Here is a 16565-nt window from a genome sequence, read left to right as displayed (position 1 = left end):
TATCCGTTTTAGTTGGCAGAAAATATTTTAGTAAAAATTTCTCGGTCATTTGTTCCCAAGTAGTGATAGACCATCGTGGTAACGAGTTCAACCACTGCTTGGCTTTGTTTCTCAGTGAAAAGGGAAATAACCGAAGACGAATAGTATCATCAGAAACGCCATTGATTTTGAATGTATCGCAAAATTCAAGAAAATTCGCCAAGTACATGTTGGGATCATCATCCTGCAAACCATCAAACTGAACAAACTGCTGTATCATCTGAATTGTGTTAGGTTTTAGTTCGAAATTATTCACAGCAATAGCAGGTATAACTATACTAGACTCAGTTCCTGTTAAAGAAGGTTTAGCATAGTCATACATAGTACGTGGAGTAGGATTTTGATTAGCTGCAATTGCAGGATGCAGCTGATCACCTGGGTTTTCGGCCATCTCTTCAGTTGCGGTTAAGTATCGTCTTCTCGCTCGTTCTCCGTGTATCGTAAACTACACCTTATTTCTCTTTGATTTCTATGAACTGTGCGATCGATTTCTTCGTCAAAAAGTAATGGTCCTGATGGGTTTCTTCTAGTCATAAACTATAAAAACCTGTCAAGAGAGAGAAAAAGTAAATTAATAAATAATAAAATAAAATAAAATTGCAAGAAAAATAAATGGCTAAAGTAATAAAAATTTAGTGTTCCTAATATTTCAGTTCCCCAACAACGGCGCCAAAAACTTGATCGCGTGATTCGTAACAAGTGATAAATATTTATAATGAAGATCAAACATAGACTAGCTATTATCACGACGAAAAGGCAAGCGCACCTATCGAACAATAGTATAGTAATGGCAAGACCGGGATATCGTACCCAAGGGAACCAAAAGTACTAGTAATAACTATCTTTTTATTATCTAGCCTAGGAATAAAAGGGTTTGTTTTAATTAAACTAATTATCTAAACTAATTAACTAATTTAATTAAAGCGAAGAGAAAATTTGGAAAAAGACTTAAAGAGAAGCAATTGATAAAGACGACACCCAAGGAGGAATCCACCTAGATTTCACTTGTTATCTGACTTTGAACCGGACGATTTATTCACTTAACTTGATCCGTGAGACTCCCTAACCTATGTTATTATCCCTTTCGAGACTAATAACGTCTAACCCTCAATTGAATTAATCGAAATTTATTTCTTAATTAAAACCCCTAGGGAAGCAGTAAATCACTCTATGGACTCTAATATTAGGTTTCACCCTAATTCGGCAAAATCTCGTAACCCTATTTCTAGGCGTTCGATCAACTCCGCTTAATTATGCCAAATCTACTCTTAGGCAGGGTTTATTCCTCCTCTGCATAAGCACATCAAATCATGAATTAATACCCGGAATATTAACTCAAGCGTTAAGAACACATAATTAAGAACAAATCAAGTATTTATCATACAGTTCAGATAATAATAAGAAGATCCATCATAGGTTTTATCCCCCTTAGGTATCTAAGGGGTTTAGTTCATAATAAAATAAGAGTACATCTCAAAAGTATAAAAATAACAAAACATGAAGAAAACTCTAAAACCCCTGAAGGAATTCTGAGAGAGATCTTCAGTCTTGGAGTAGTTCCGACTTTTGGGATGGATCGTCTGGCTTCCTTCAAGTAATTCCTGGCATGTGGTTCTATATTCCAGAAAAGTTCTAGAAGAGGCTCCTCTCAGGGTCATACTTAGGGTGTTTATATAGGCTTTGGATTGGCTTTCTTCCTCCCTAAGTACCCTTTTCCGTGTAAAATACAACTCTTTGAAAAAGGGACACGCCCGTGTGCCACGGCCGTGTTTGATTCATTAAATTGCCACGGCCGTGTGGGCTCAATGGCCAGGCCGTGTGAATCGTATAAACCTTGGTCGACACCCCCGAAGGCCACGGGCGTGTGAGATGCCCTTGTGATCTTCTCGATTTGGTCCGTTTTTTCCCTTTTTAGCTCATTTTTGGCTCCTTTTGACTCTTGGTGCTCTCCTGAGTACAAAACATGAAATAATCAGATTAAGAGAACCAAAATCCACAAATCTAGTAGTAAACATCCATAAATATGCTAAGTATTTGGGGTAAAACTATGTATAATTTGGCGTTTATCAATAATACTTCACATAGTTGAGCTCAACATTAACAACTACTCAATCTCTTTCATTTGGTTCACTTCTCTTGTATTTCTTATTATCAAATTAGGAAACGGCTTACGAAATTGAGTACGTCGTTGTTCAATGCCACGATTCATAACTCAGTATGGTTTTCCTCATTGAAATACCATACCTACATTTTACAACTCGGTTTGGGAAATGTCATACCTACATTTCTTAACTCAGTATGGATTTGATAATACCATACCTACATTTCACAACTCAGTATGGATAATACCATACCAACATTTCGCACTTTGCCATGGAAAAATCATGGTCTTATCTGTCAATTCATCACATGTCACGATACGAACGTACTCAATCTTGTGTTTTTCCTAATTTGCATTTCCACATTTATTCTTTCATTAACAAAATTTTCACAATCTCACAACAAATTCATATATAATCACACATTATATCATTCAATCATTCGTAAATAAATATCTAAATTCAACCATATGAACTTACCCGGCTAATTTGTAGAAGATATTGAAATTTAGGGACTATTCCGTAACTTTTTCTTTTCTTTGTTCTCCTTTGGATTCTTGATCTATAATATAAAATATTTCCACTCATTAGCATTTATTTGATTTCTATTTCACTTCACAATTTATGCTCTTCAACTTTCAAAATTGCACTTTTACCCCAAAATTTTTAATTTTTACAAATTAGTCCCTGATCAATTCGCCCATCAATTGAACCAATTTTTCTCAAGTAACAATTTATTTTATCATTATAAAATATTTCAAAACCTTTGAAATTCTGAATTTCAACACCAACCTTCAATTCACAACTTTTTCACAATTAGGTCCTAAATACCATTTTCTATCAAAATCACTTAATAAAACCACCTTAATATGAAATTAGAACTTAAATTTCATAATAATTCATCATAAACTTCCCTTAAACATCCAGGGTAACTTCCAATTTCACCCATAAAATCAAAAACTAATGAATTCTATAAGTAGACTTAATTGTAAAAGTCATAAAAACATAAAAATTATCAATAAAAAGTAAGAATTAAACTCACATTATGTAAAAATGTGAAAAACCAGCTTTCTCCAGACCTTCTATGGCGTTTTGGCTGAGAAAATATGAGGAGATCTCTAGATTTTTTAATTCTGTCCTTATTTTATATGTTAAAATTGTAAAATTTCCAATTTTACCCTTATTTCCCTTATTTTTTCTGCTAATTTTCTTGCCCTTGCCGTCCAGCCTATTCACTTTTAGGCTTAATTTCCCTTTAAATCCTCTTTCTTTTAACACTTGAACTATTTAATCCTTTTAGCAAATTTTATTTTTATTACAATTTAGTCTTTTTTATTTATTTGACTACCCAAACGTTAAAATTTCTCAACCAAACTTTAATACTAGCTAAATGACACTTCATAAATATTTATAAAAATATTTATAGCTCGATTTTCAAATTCGAGGTCTCGATACCTCGTTTTTTGACCCATTTGACCTAATAAAATCTTTTAATTCACCAAATTCACCAATTCACAAATTCTTCTAAATTCTTACTTGACTCATAAATATTTAATTACTATCTTGTTCAATCTTACTTTTCAGATTTAGTGACCTCAATTCACCATTTTCGACAACACTGAAAATTAGGCCGTTACAAAATAACTATCCATCCCTACGTTTTCTATTTTAGAGGTTTTAACTTAATAAGCTCTTACAAATATTCATTCATCAAATACTACAATTAGATAATTTGACTACTCAATCTTCCATTTGCGCTCAAATCAACTAAAAAATTTTCAAAACTCTGTTTATCAAATATCTCCTTTTATGTTATGTAATTATATAATTATTGGTTCAATAATATTATTTTAATTATTAATAGTATCAAAAATAGGTATATAAGAATAATTCAAATACCCAACGTTCATTTAAGGAATGTGAAAAATTTAACTCTTTTTAATGGAATTTTAATTAAATGAAAAAGAAAAATTAATGAATACTAATAAACCAAACTCATCAATTCTTTTAGTTCTCTCTGGTAACATTTTAACCATATTTATTTACTTATTTATTGATATGAAAATTTTCAAATTTAATATTTGTTTTTTATAGTATATTCTATTTATTTAATTAAAGTTCCACATTTTCATTTAAGTAAAAGCATATCACACCCAAATAAAAAAAATTATTTTAGACATTCAAAATAAAAATTTTATAATTTAAGTATCTATACTACATAGTTCAGTCATTTGTTGTCAATTGTATTAAAATCACAAATGATAAGTTGAATTTACAATAAAAAATTATATAATAATAAATTTAACGCTCAACTTTTATATATTATATTAATTTAATCATAATTTTACAAAAATTTAATTTGATCCTAATTTAAAAATTCCCTACCCTTGTGGCCTTGTCCCTCTCCCCCTCACCCCACCATCGTCCCATGCCGTCCCCTTTCTCTCTTCTCTCTCACTCCAAAAAAAAAAAAAAAAAAAGGGTTGCCTTCATATTCAAACTAACACAGGCTTAAAAGGTTTAATTAATATAGATACCAGTATTAATTAATATAGGAAAGAGAATATACAATAAAACATTAAGAAGAATAACAAATATTTGAACATGGTGACTGAGTGAGAATTTCTGATTTAGTGTTTTGGTGAAATCGAATCACAAACCTTCAAAAGTTTATAGCTTCAGAGGCACTGCCAAACATTTTCAAGCAATAAATTTAACTTTTCATAAAATAAAAAACAAACCCTAACCCCTATTTTAGCACATTGGATGCATCATAACACCCTATAATCCCAATATGCATCAAAAGAAATCATTTAACGGAACACCTCACATTCGATAGGCACAAGGAACATATAGGTAATGAAGAAAATATGCAACCAAAGAAAGATATTAAACATGAAATTGAACACACATTTCAAACTAACATGTAGCTAAATAATTTTCATCTCCAAAAGCAGCAACAATAGAGCGGGAGAGGGACTACAATGAGGGATTTTAAAATTAGGATCAAATTGAAAATATTTGTAAATTTTGAGGGTTAATTTTTAAAATTATGACTAAATTAATTTAATATGTAAAAATTGAGGACTAAATTTATTATTATATCGATTTTTTAACTGCCAAGTCAACTTGTTGTTTGTGATTTTAACAAGAGTAATCAAAATGGTCAAATTACGTAATGTAGATGCTTAAATTGTAAATTTTTTTTTATTTTTAATGCCTAAAATTGAAAATTTTAATAGTTAAGTGATAATTATATAGTTTACCCTTTAAGTAATATAATTAGTAATGTGATATCTATTCTTAAAATTAATAAAATTCTACAAGCCTCACAAAGCATATATCATTAATAGGGGGAAGCTAGGGGCTGGTAAGTGCTCTGTTCCCTTAAAAATAGAAATATTCACTTTAATCCTTTAATTTTTATAAGACTTTAATTTAATAAAAAGTAAAATTGTATTTTAGTCCTTCAAAATGATAAAATTTTAATTTAATTATTTAAAATTATAAAGATATAAATTATTAAAATTGTGAAATCACATTTCTACTCTCATAAAATGTAATGGCCTAAATTCAAGGTTATCGGAACAATGGTTTCAGAACCATAGATCCGATTAAAGAAAAATTTATTTTAATATTTTTGCTTGAAATTTTATATGATAGGAAAATCGTATGAAAATATTGATAGGAAAATTTTATCGATTTAGTGATTAGTTCGAAAAGAAATTATTGAAGAAATTGGGTAAAATAAGGTATCGGGACCTCTATCTCGTAAAACCGAGTCAAAAAATAATTTTATAAATATTTATGAAATGTTATTAATGTGGTATTAAAATTTCGTTAGGAAATTTTAATGTTTGGGTAGTCAATTAAATGAAAAGGACCTGAATTGTAATAGGTGTAAAAGTTGCTAGAGTGATTAAATAGCTTATTAGTCTAATGAGAAAGGATTTAAAAGGTAATTAGACCCAAAAGTTATTTGGGCTGGCCGGCAAGGGTATGCAATCAGCAGAAAAATTGATAAATTAAGGGTAAAATTGGAATATTACAAAATTAACTAAATAAAACTAGGACTAAATAGGAAATATCTAGATTTCTCTTCATTTCTCTTCAATTCCAGCAGCTAAAAACGCCATAGGAGGGTTTTCTAAGCTGGTATTTCATAATTTTTGCACCAAATCCAGAAGATTTAAATACGAAGCTAGATCGAGGAAAGGAAAAAGTTCGGGATTAATAGATTTTTACTGTTTACAATCAAGTATCAAGGTAAGTTCGTGTAACTTGAATTATATTCTTAAATTCTTGAAATGCATGTTTTTGATCTGAATATGATTTGAATGTTCATTATATGGAAATTTATGAAACATTGATATATTTGATAAAATGGGAAGAAATCCCGTTTGAATGAAAGGAAAATTCGATGGATCTCGAAAAGGAATTGACGGTAAAAGGATCTAGCCGGACGGGTGATCCTATCTTGATATAGCCCTCCGAAGAATATGTGTAAAATGGATTTAGCCGGACGAGAAATCCGAATTAGGGTCTGAATTTAGCCTTGACTAGTAATTCAGATCCAAGCTCATTTGAATAATTGTCGTTGCAGGATTTAGCTCGGTGGTAATCCCGACAATACTCTATGAGTTTATATTGCAGGGGATTTAGCTTGGACTGGTAATCCCGCTGCAAGGTTGAGGTTCGCATGAGTGTGCTCTCTGAAATGGAAATGTGCGCACATGAATATGAATTGACGGACCCGGAATTGTACACTAAAAGTGTACCTCTGAAAATCCATTGAAATTCCGATAAATTCAACGGGATAAATATGAAAAATAATAAGGGAATGAAAATCATGGTATTGATGAGTACATCAATCATAGTATATATATATATATTATTGATACATGGAAATTATTGTACTAACTTGAATGTTGAGTTTGTGCATGTTAGGGTAATAATGCATTGAATGGATATATGAATGTTTATTATATTGTATTGAAAATATTAGGTAAGTATAATTCTTGTTACATGAGCTTACTAAGCACAAAGTGCTTACCCGTTCCTTTTTCCCTGTTTTGTAGTGTTAAGAGCTCGGAGGTCGGATTTGGTGGAGACACATCACATTATCAACCTCGTGGATTTCGGTATATAAAGAAACTTTATTTTGGAAATCAATGGCATGTATAAGCTAACAAAGTAAATGTTAACGTGAAATGAATGTAAAGTTACCCATTAGTATGGTTAACAAACCTGGTTATAGATATGTGATGACGTTATTTTATATAAATGCATGAATCTATCATAAAAATATGTTGAATTGATTTGGTTGATGTGGATTGGTCTCGTTTTAATATTACAGGGAAGGTTAGATATTTATAAAAGGGCTATATTGAATATAAAAAAAAAAATTAATTCGTAAACTCCGGTAATGCCTCATACCCTATTCCGGCAATGAATACGGGTAGGGGTATTACATTTATTGGTATCAGAGCTACGGTTTAGCCGGTTCTAGGACCGATGTAGCAAATACGGGATTAGCTATACATGCCATTTAAATTATTATTGATAGTGTGATATCTCCGACCATTTAAAATGTGTTTTCTTATAGTAATGTCATCCGACCGAGCTCAATCTGAGGAAGCCGGGAGTCATGCTCCGCTTCGATATAAAGAGAAGAAACTAGCAGTAGAAGGCCCGAGACAGAGGGTCGAGGGGAGGAGGTAAAAACAGCTTTCTTTCAAATGATGAATGAATGGTTTAATCAATACTTAAGAACTAACCCTGTAGTGCAGCAAGCTCAAGCTTCCCTCCCGCTCCTTCACCGGTTCCGAGATCCCACAAAGTGCAGTCTTGAATCGAATCGAGAAAAGGAAAGCTCCAAGAGATAAAATTCGAAAATATGGGGCCGAAGAATTTCGAGCAGCAGTTGATGATGATTCGAACAATTTGAATTCGGTTAGAAAATACTACTCGGGTTCTGGAAGAATTATCTTGTACACCAGAAGAATGTTTGAAATGTGCCGTCTCATCGCTAAAAGATACGACTTACCATTGGTGGAATACTAAAGCTTCAGTTGTTCCGAAAGAAGAAATTACATGGGAATTCTTTCGATCGAGTTCGAAAAAAATATATCACTAGAGGTTCCTTGACCAGAAAAGAAAAGAATTTCTTGAGCTAAAACAGGGCAATAGATCAGTATCTGAATATGAAAGAGAATTTGTTCGATTGAGTAAATATGCTCGAGAATGGGTACAGTTAGAAGCTGAAATGTGCAAACGATTCGAAGAAGGGTTGAATGAAGACATTAAGTTACTGATCGGAATTCTTGAAATTTGAGAGTTTGCTACATTGGCAGAGAGAGCTTATAAAGCAGAAGAATTGAGCAAAGAAAAGAAACAGGCTGAGAGGGAAGCTCGAATTTTTAGTAAAAGATCGATGGGAAAATCCCAGTTTTCTGCTTCAAAGAAATTGAAGAAATATCAGGATCGTTCTACTTCAGCCATTAGGTATTCGGGCAAAGAGCGAGGTTCTCAACGCACTAATCCAAGGCCTTCTACTCCATAAGTGACCAGTGTTGGCAGTGTTGGCACTCCTAAACCGAGATGCCAGTACTGTAATAAAGCTCATTTTGGTGAATGCCGATTTAAGAGTGGGGCTTGTTACCGATGTGGTTCTTTTGACCATTTCCTCAGAGATTGTCCAGAAAGGGTTGAAAAAGAAGTTGAACATATATCGAAGCCGAGTAATCTAGTTTCGAGGGGCAGACCACCTCGACCATCCGGTAATGTCAGTGGTAGTCGAGGAGCTACAAAAGATACTATAGGTAGGCCTGAGGTACGAGCACCTGCTAGGACATATGCCATTCGTGCCAGAGAAGATGCTTCAAAGACTCGATGTTATTACTGGTACATTTTCTTTACTTGATCTTGATATTCTCGCATTGATTGATCCCGGTTCTACGCATTCATATATATGTGTTAAACTTGCAATTGTTAAAAATTTATCTGTTGAACCTACTGAATTTGTGGTTAAAGTCTCAAACCCCCTGGGCCAGTCTGTGTTAGTGGATAAAATTTGTAAAAATTGTCCACTGATGGTAAGAGGTTATTGTTTCCCGGCTGATTTGATGTTACTGCCATTTGATGAATTTGACGTGATATTGGGTATGGATTGGTTAACCCAGCATGATGCGGTAGTAAATTGTAAACAAAAATATATTGTGTTAAAATGTCAGAATGGTGAGTTGTTCGGTGAAATCGATCGATGGAGGGTTATCGATATGATTTCGATAATGGCGACATGAGGTATGTCAAAAAGGGGTATGATGCTTACTTGGCTTATGTACTCGACACCAAGGTATCTGAGTCAAAGATACAGGCAGTTCCAGTGGTATGTGAATTTTCCGATGTGTTTCCAGAAGAATTACCAGGATTGCCACCAGAAAGAGAAGTGGAATTTTCTATAGATTTGATTCCGGGAACTACTCCGATCTCCATAGCTCCGTCTTTGGATGGCTCTATAGAATTAAAAGAGTTAAAGACACAATTGCAAGAGCTTGTTGATGGGGTTTTGTTTGACCGAGTCATTCGCCTTGGGGTGCTCCGGTTGCTTTGTGAAAAAGAAAGATGGGTCTTTGAGATTGTGTATCGACTACCGATGACTTAATAAAGTAACCATAAAGAATAAGTATCGTTACCGGATTGATGATTTATTTGATCAATGAAAGGTACTACTATGTTTTCAAAGATTGATCTTCGATCGAGTTATTATCGCCACGGGTAAAGGAGTCGATGTGCCAAAAAATGACCTTTAGAACCGTGTACGGGCATTATGAGTTTCTAGTTATGCCGTTTGGGCTAACTAATGCACTGCATATTCATGGATTTGATGAACCGGATATTTAGACCGTACTTAGACAGATTTGTAGTAGTATTCATTGATGATATTTTGGTTTATTCTCGGGATGAAGAAGAACATGCGAACATTTGAGAATTGTGTTGCAAATTCTACGAGAGAAGCGATTGTATGCTAAATTCAAGAAATGTGAATTTTGGCTTCGAGAAGTGAGTTTTCTTGGACACATTGTATCTGCCGAAGGCATCGGGGTAGATCCAAGTAAAATCTCACTATTGTCAATTGAGTCCACCAAGAATGTATCCGAAGTTAGAAGTTTCTTGGGTTTAGTGGTTATTATCGGAGATTTGTACAGGATTTTCTATGATAGCTTCTCCAATGACTCGATTATTGCGAAAGATGTAAAGTTCGAGTAGATCGATGAATGTCAACAAAGTTTCAACCGATTGAAAGACCTATTAACGAAAGCACTGTATTAGTGCAACTGAACCGTAAGGAATTTGTTATTTCTGGTGATGCCTCATTAAATGGTTTAGGTTGTGTTTTGATGCAAGAAGGTAAAGTAATAGCCTATACTTCAAGACAACTTAAACCACATGAAAGAAATTACCAAGACATGATCTTGAATTAGTGCTATTGTATTTATTGAAGATATGGCGGCATTACTTGTACGGTGAGAAATGTCATATTTATCTTGATCATAAAAGCTTGAAATATTTGATGACACGAAAGATTTGAATTTGAGACAGTAGCGGTGGCTTGAACTAATAAAGGACTATGATTTGATTATTGATTACCATCCGGTAAGGCTAATGTTGTAATCGATGCTTTGAGCCAAAAATCTCTGTTGCTTTTACGAGCTATGAATACCCGGTTATCATTGACTGATGATGGTTCAATCCTAGCTGAATTGAGAGCTAAACCGACATTTTTACAACAAATATGTGAAGCTCAGAAGAATGATGAGAAGTTACAGGTTAAACGGGCACAGTGTGAGTCAGGTAATGATTCTGAATTTCAGATTGGTTCGATGATTGTTTATTATTCGGAGGTAGGTATGTGTACCTCGAATTGAGCTCATCTGTAAGATTCTACGCGAGGCCCACAAGAGTACTATGTCTGTACATCCGGGAGTAATAAAATGTATAATGATCTGAAAAAGATGTCTTGGTGGTCGGAATGAAACGTGATATCTCCGAGTTTGTATCAAGGTGTTTAATATGTCAACAAGTTAAAGTGAACATCGTACCTTCGGGTTACTTGACCAATTACTATCTTTGGAATGGAAATGGGAAAGAATCACTATGGATTTTGTATCGGGCTACCTTTGTCTCCGAGGAAAAAAGATGCCATTTGGGTGATTGTAGACCGATTGACAAAGTCAGCTCACTTTATTCCGGTACATATGGATTATTCTTTAGATAAACTAGCTGAACTGTACATATCTGAGATTGTCAGGTTACATGGAGTGCCTGTCTCCATTATATCAGATAGAGATCCCCGATTTACGTCTCGTTTCTGGGACAAATTGTAAGAAGCCTTGGGTACTCAGTTGTATTTCAGCACTGCATTTCATCCTCAGACAGATGGTCAATCTGAGCGTGTAATTCAAGTATTGGAAGATATGCTCCGATGTTGTATACTAGAGTTTGAAGGTAATTGGGAGAGGTATCTACCTTTGATTGAATTTGCTTACAATAAGATTATCGATCTAGTATTAAAATGGCTCCGTATGAAGCTTTGTATGGTAGAAAATGTAGAACACCGTTATATTGGATGAGCTCGATGAAAGGAAGATACATGGGGTTGATTTGATTCGGGAAACAGAAGAAAAAGTAAAGGTTATTCGAGATAGTCTAAAAGCAGCTTCCGATCGTCAAAAATCATATGCCGACCTTAAGCGAAAAGAGATTAAATTTCAAGTCGGTGACAAGGTATTTCGAAAGTGTCTCCTTGGAAGAAAGTTCTTCGATTCATCGAAAGGGTAAATTGAGTCCAAGATTTATCGGCCCTATGAAATCATAGAAAGAATTGGACCGGTCGCTTATCGATTGGCATTACCACCGAACTTGATAGAATCCATAATGTTTTTCATGTATCTATGTTACGACGATATCGATCGGATCCTTCACATATTATTTCTCCGATGAGTAGAGATTCAACCGGATATGACTTACGGTGAAGAACCGGTCAAGATATTGGCACGGGAGACAAAAGAGCTTAGAAATAAAAGATAAATTTGGTGAAAGTATTGTGGCAAAAGCACGGATTGAGGAAGCAACATGGGAACCGGAGGAGGCAATGAGGAAACAATACCCAAACTCTTTATGGTAAGATTTTCGAGGACGAAAATCCTTAAAAGGGGGGGGGAGAGTTGTAATGGCCTAAATTCAAGGTTATCGGAACAATGGTTTCGTAACCATAGATCCGATTTAAAGAAAAATTTATTTTAATATTTTTGCTTGAAAATTTATATGATAGGAAAATCGTATGAAAATATTGATAGGAAAATTTTATCGATTTAGTGATTAGTTCGAAAAAGAAATTATTGAAGAAATTGGGTAAAATAAGGTATCGGGACCTCTATCTAATAAAACCGAGTCAAAAAATAATTTTATAAATATTTATGAAATGTTATTAATGTGGTATTAAAATTTCGTTAGGAAATTTTAATGTTTGGGTAGTCAATTAAATGAAAAGGACTGAATTGTAATAGGTGTAAAAGTTGCTAGAGTGATTAAATAGCTTATTAGTCTAATGAGAAAGGATTTAAAAGGTAATTAGACCCAAAAGTTATTTGGGCTGGCGGCAAGGGTATGCAATCAGAAAAATTGATAAATTAAGGGTAAAATTGGAATATTGCAAAATTAACTAAATAAAACTAGGACTAAATAGGAAATATCTAGATTTCTCTTCATTTCTCTTCAATTCCAACAGCTAAAAACGCCATAGGAGGGTTTTCTAAGCTGGTATTTCATAATTTTTGCACCAAATCCAGAAGATTCAAATACGAAGCTAGATCGAGGAAAGGAAAAAGTTCGGGATTAATAGATTTTTACTGTTTACAATCAAGTATCAAGGTAAGTTCGTGTAACTTGAATTATATTCTTAAATGCTTGAAATGCATGTTTTTGATCTGAATATGATTTGAATGTTCATTATATGGAAATTTATGAAACATTGATATATTTGATAAAATGGGAAGAAATCCCGTTTGAATGAAAGGAAAATTCGATGGATCTCTCGAAAAGGAATTGATGGTAAAAGGATCTAGCCGGACGGGTGATCCTATCTTGATATAGCCCTCCGAAGAATATGTGTAAAATGGATTTAGCCCGGACGGAAATCCGAATTAGGTCTCAATTTAGCCTGATGGTAATTCGGATCAAGCTCATTAGAGTAATTGTCGTTGCTGGGATTTAGCTTTGGTGGTAATCCCGACAATACTCTATGAGTTTATATTGAGGATTTAGCTCGACTGGTAATCCGCTGCAAGGTTGAGGTTCATGAGTGTGCTCTCTGAAATGGAAATGTGCGTACATGAATATGAATTGACGGACCGGAATTGTACACTAAAAGTGTACCTCTGAAAATCCATTGAAATTCGATAAATTCAACGGGATAAATATGAAAATAATAAGGAATAAAATCATGGTATTGATGAGTACATCAATCATGGTATATATATATATTATTGATACATGGAAATTATTGTACTAACTTGAATGTTGAGTTTGTGCATGTTAGGGTAATAATGCATTGAATGGATATATGAATGTTTATTATATTGTATTGAAAATATTAGGTAAGTATAATTCTTGTTACATGAGCTTACTAAGCACAAAGTGCTTACCCCGTTTCCTTTTTCCCTGTTTTGTAGTGTTAAGAGCTCGGAGGTCGGATTTGGTCGGAGACACATCACACTTTATCAACCTCGGATTTGGTATATAAAGAAACTTTATTTTGGAAATCAATGGCATGTATAAGCTAACAAAGTAAATGTTAAAGTGAATGAATGTAAAGTTACCCATTAGTATGGTTAACAAACCTGGTTATAGATATGTGATGACGTTATTTTATATAAATGCATGAATCTATCATAAAAATATGTTGAATTGATTTGGTTGATGTGGATTGGTCTCGATTTAATATTACAGGGAAGGTTAGATATTTATAAAAGGGCTATATTGAATATAAAAAAAAAATTAATTCGTAAACTCCGGTAATGCCTCGTACCCTATTTCGGCAATGAATACGTGTAGGGGTATTACAACAATTATATCAATAAATTTAACAGTTGGAATATTAAAATATTTATCATAGAAAGAGATATGAAAGGGTGTAAAACTGGTAAGTTGGTCTCTCTATTATATTATGTAATATCATCTATTATAATTAGAGATTAAAATTAACTTAATCGAGCAAATTCAAGCAAATTTGATGGTAAATTCAGTATTGATTTTGGACCAATTAATAGTGATATATATATTAATAGTTTTAAAATATATTTCACATTATGCAATACTATATCACGTATTGTAACAATAATACATAATATATTAATTATTATATATCATTTATTATTATATCGGTTGAATATGCTCTAAGTTCTTATGCTCAGTATAAATTTAAAAGTTAGCCCTACTATTATATGTAATGCTATATCATATCGTATAATATATAATATATTGATAGTTTACATAAATGCATTATTATTAAACATTATAATATTATGTAATATTATATCTTTTATCACTTATTTACAATATGGATAAATTACTCTTTTACTCTTCGCCTTTTAAATTTTTTAGTTATTCCATGCCTTCTCTTTAAATTTTTTACATCTTAAATAAATTTATCTATTTATTTTAAGATTTTCTCAATTGAATTAAATTTTAATATTGTAATATTCAAGTGTTAAGCTTAAAATATAGTTTTAAAAAGCACAAAAAATATTTATCAAATTAAATTTAGATTTTTAAATATAACAAGAGTTAATTACATTCATTGATTAAAGTAGAGCAAATATGTCAATCACGCCATTAATTTACAGACAAACTTTATGAGTTTCAAATTTATTGGAGAAAGGTCCAAGATTCGATTTTTGTGTTTGTAAACCCTTTCACCCTTCTTTCATTATAATATAATTGTTCACTTATATGAAAAAAGTAGAGTAAAATAAATATAAAATTACAAATTAATAATCAAATATTAACCATTTTAACATTAAAACAAATTAATTTAACAATATATATATAACAAATAACATGTAAGAATTTATTAATAATATTATTTAAATTATCAAATATTATAATAATATTCAAACCATGATGAAATTTTGTTATTATATTAATATTAAATATTTTAAAATTAAATAACACTAATATAATTTATTCTAAATTAGTTAAATATTTTAAAAATATTTTTATTTACATTACTATTTTCAATTTATTAATAATTTATTGAAAAAATTCATAAAAGTTTAAACAAAATTTAATATTATAAACAATATTATAAATTTAATATACACAATCAACCCACGTTTCACATGGAGATACAAATACTAGTTATAATATATAATATAACGATAGTTATATATATGCTTAAAGTTTTAGTAATAGTTACATACTATATTATCATATCATGTAATAGTATATCATCTATTATAGTTAGTGATTAAAATTAACTTAATTGACCAAATTGAGTCAATTAAAGCAAATATGTTGGTAAATTCGATTTTGGTTTTGGACTAATTAATAGTTATATACATATATTAATAGTTTTAAAATATATTATTACATTGTGTAATATTATATCACATACTTTAATAGTAGTACATAATATATTAATTATTATATTTGTTGAAATATACTCTAAGTCTCTGTACTATTTGAATATTTGAAAGTTAACACTCCTATTATATTATATTATGTAATATTATATCATATCTTAAAATGTATAATATATTTATAGTTTATATATATTTATTAATGATTAAATATAATTGATTAATATATTTATAGTTTATGTATATACATTATGGTCGGTGTTAGATAATTGATTGATTTAACATTGTCACTTTAATTTCAATTTAAAAATTCAAAACTATTTAAACTAAATTAAGCAAATTTACACATACTATAGGTATATATATTTAAATTCAAACTCAATACCAATCAAACGTGCCATTTAAAATTTATTCAAACTTGACCTAAATAAAGTTGAATTCATTCTAAATAAAAATTAATATAAAGATAATGATATTAATAATTTAAATTAATAAATACATTAAAAAACTAAAAGTAAAAACTTAAATTCTAAAATCATAAAAAAACCCTAAATTCCAAAATCATTGAAATTAAATTTATTATAATGTTATTAGAATAGCATAATAAAACATGTTTAATCATATGTGATAATTATAACACTAATTATTATATTATTAAATTAATATATTATGTGATTATATATTTTGTATTATCATTGCATTTAAATTTTATAGGTTGTAATAATTATTAATTATATATATTTGTTATAAATATATAATTATAATATGAAAAATATTTTATATTCTA

The sequence above is a fragment of the Gossypium arboreum genome, chromosome 5, assembly GCF_025698485.1.
Source record: "Gossypium arboreum isolate Shixiya-1 chromosome 5, ASM2569848v2, whole genome shotgun sequence".
NCBI classification, from domain to species: domain Eukaryota; kingdom Viridiplantae; phylum Streptophyta; class Magnoliopsida; order Malvales; family Malvaceae; genus Gossypium; species Gossypium arboreum.
This window is presented reverse-complemented; position numbering follows the sequence as displayed.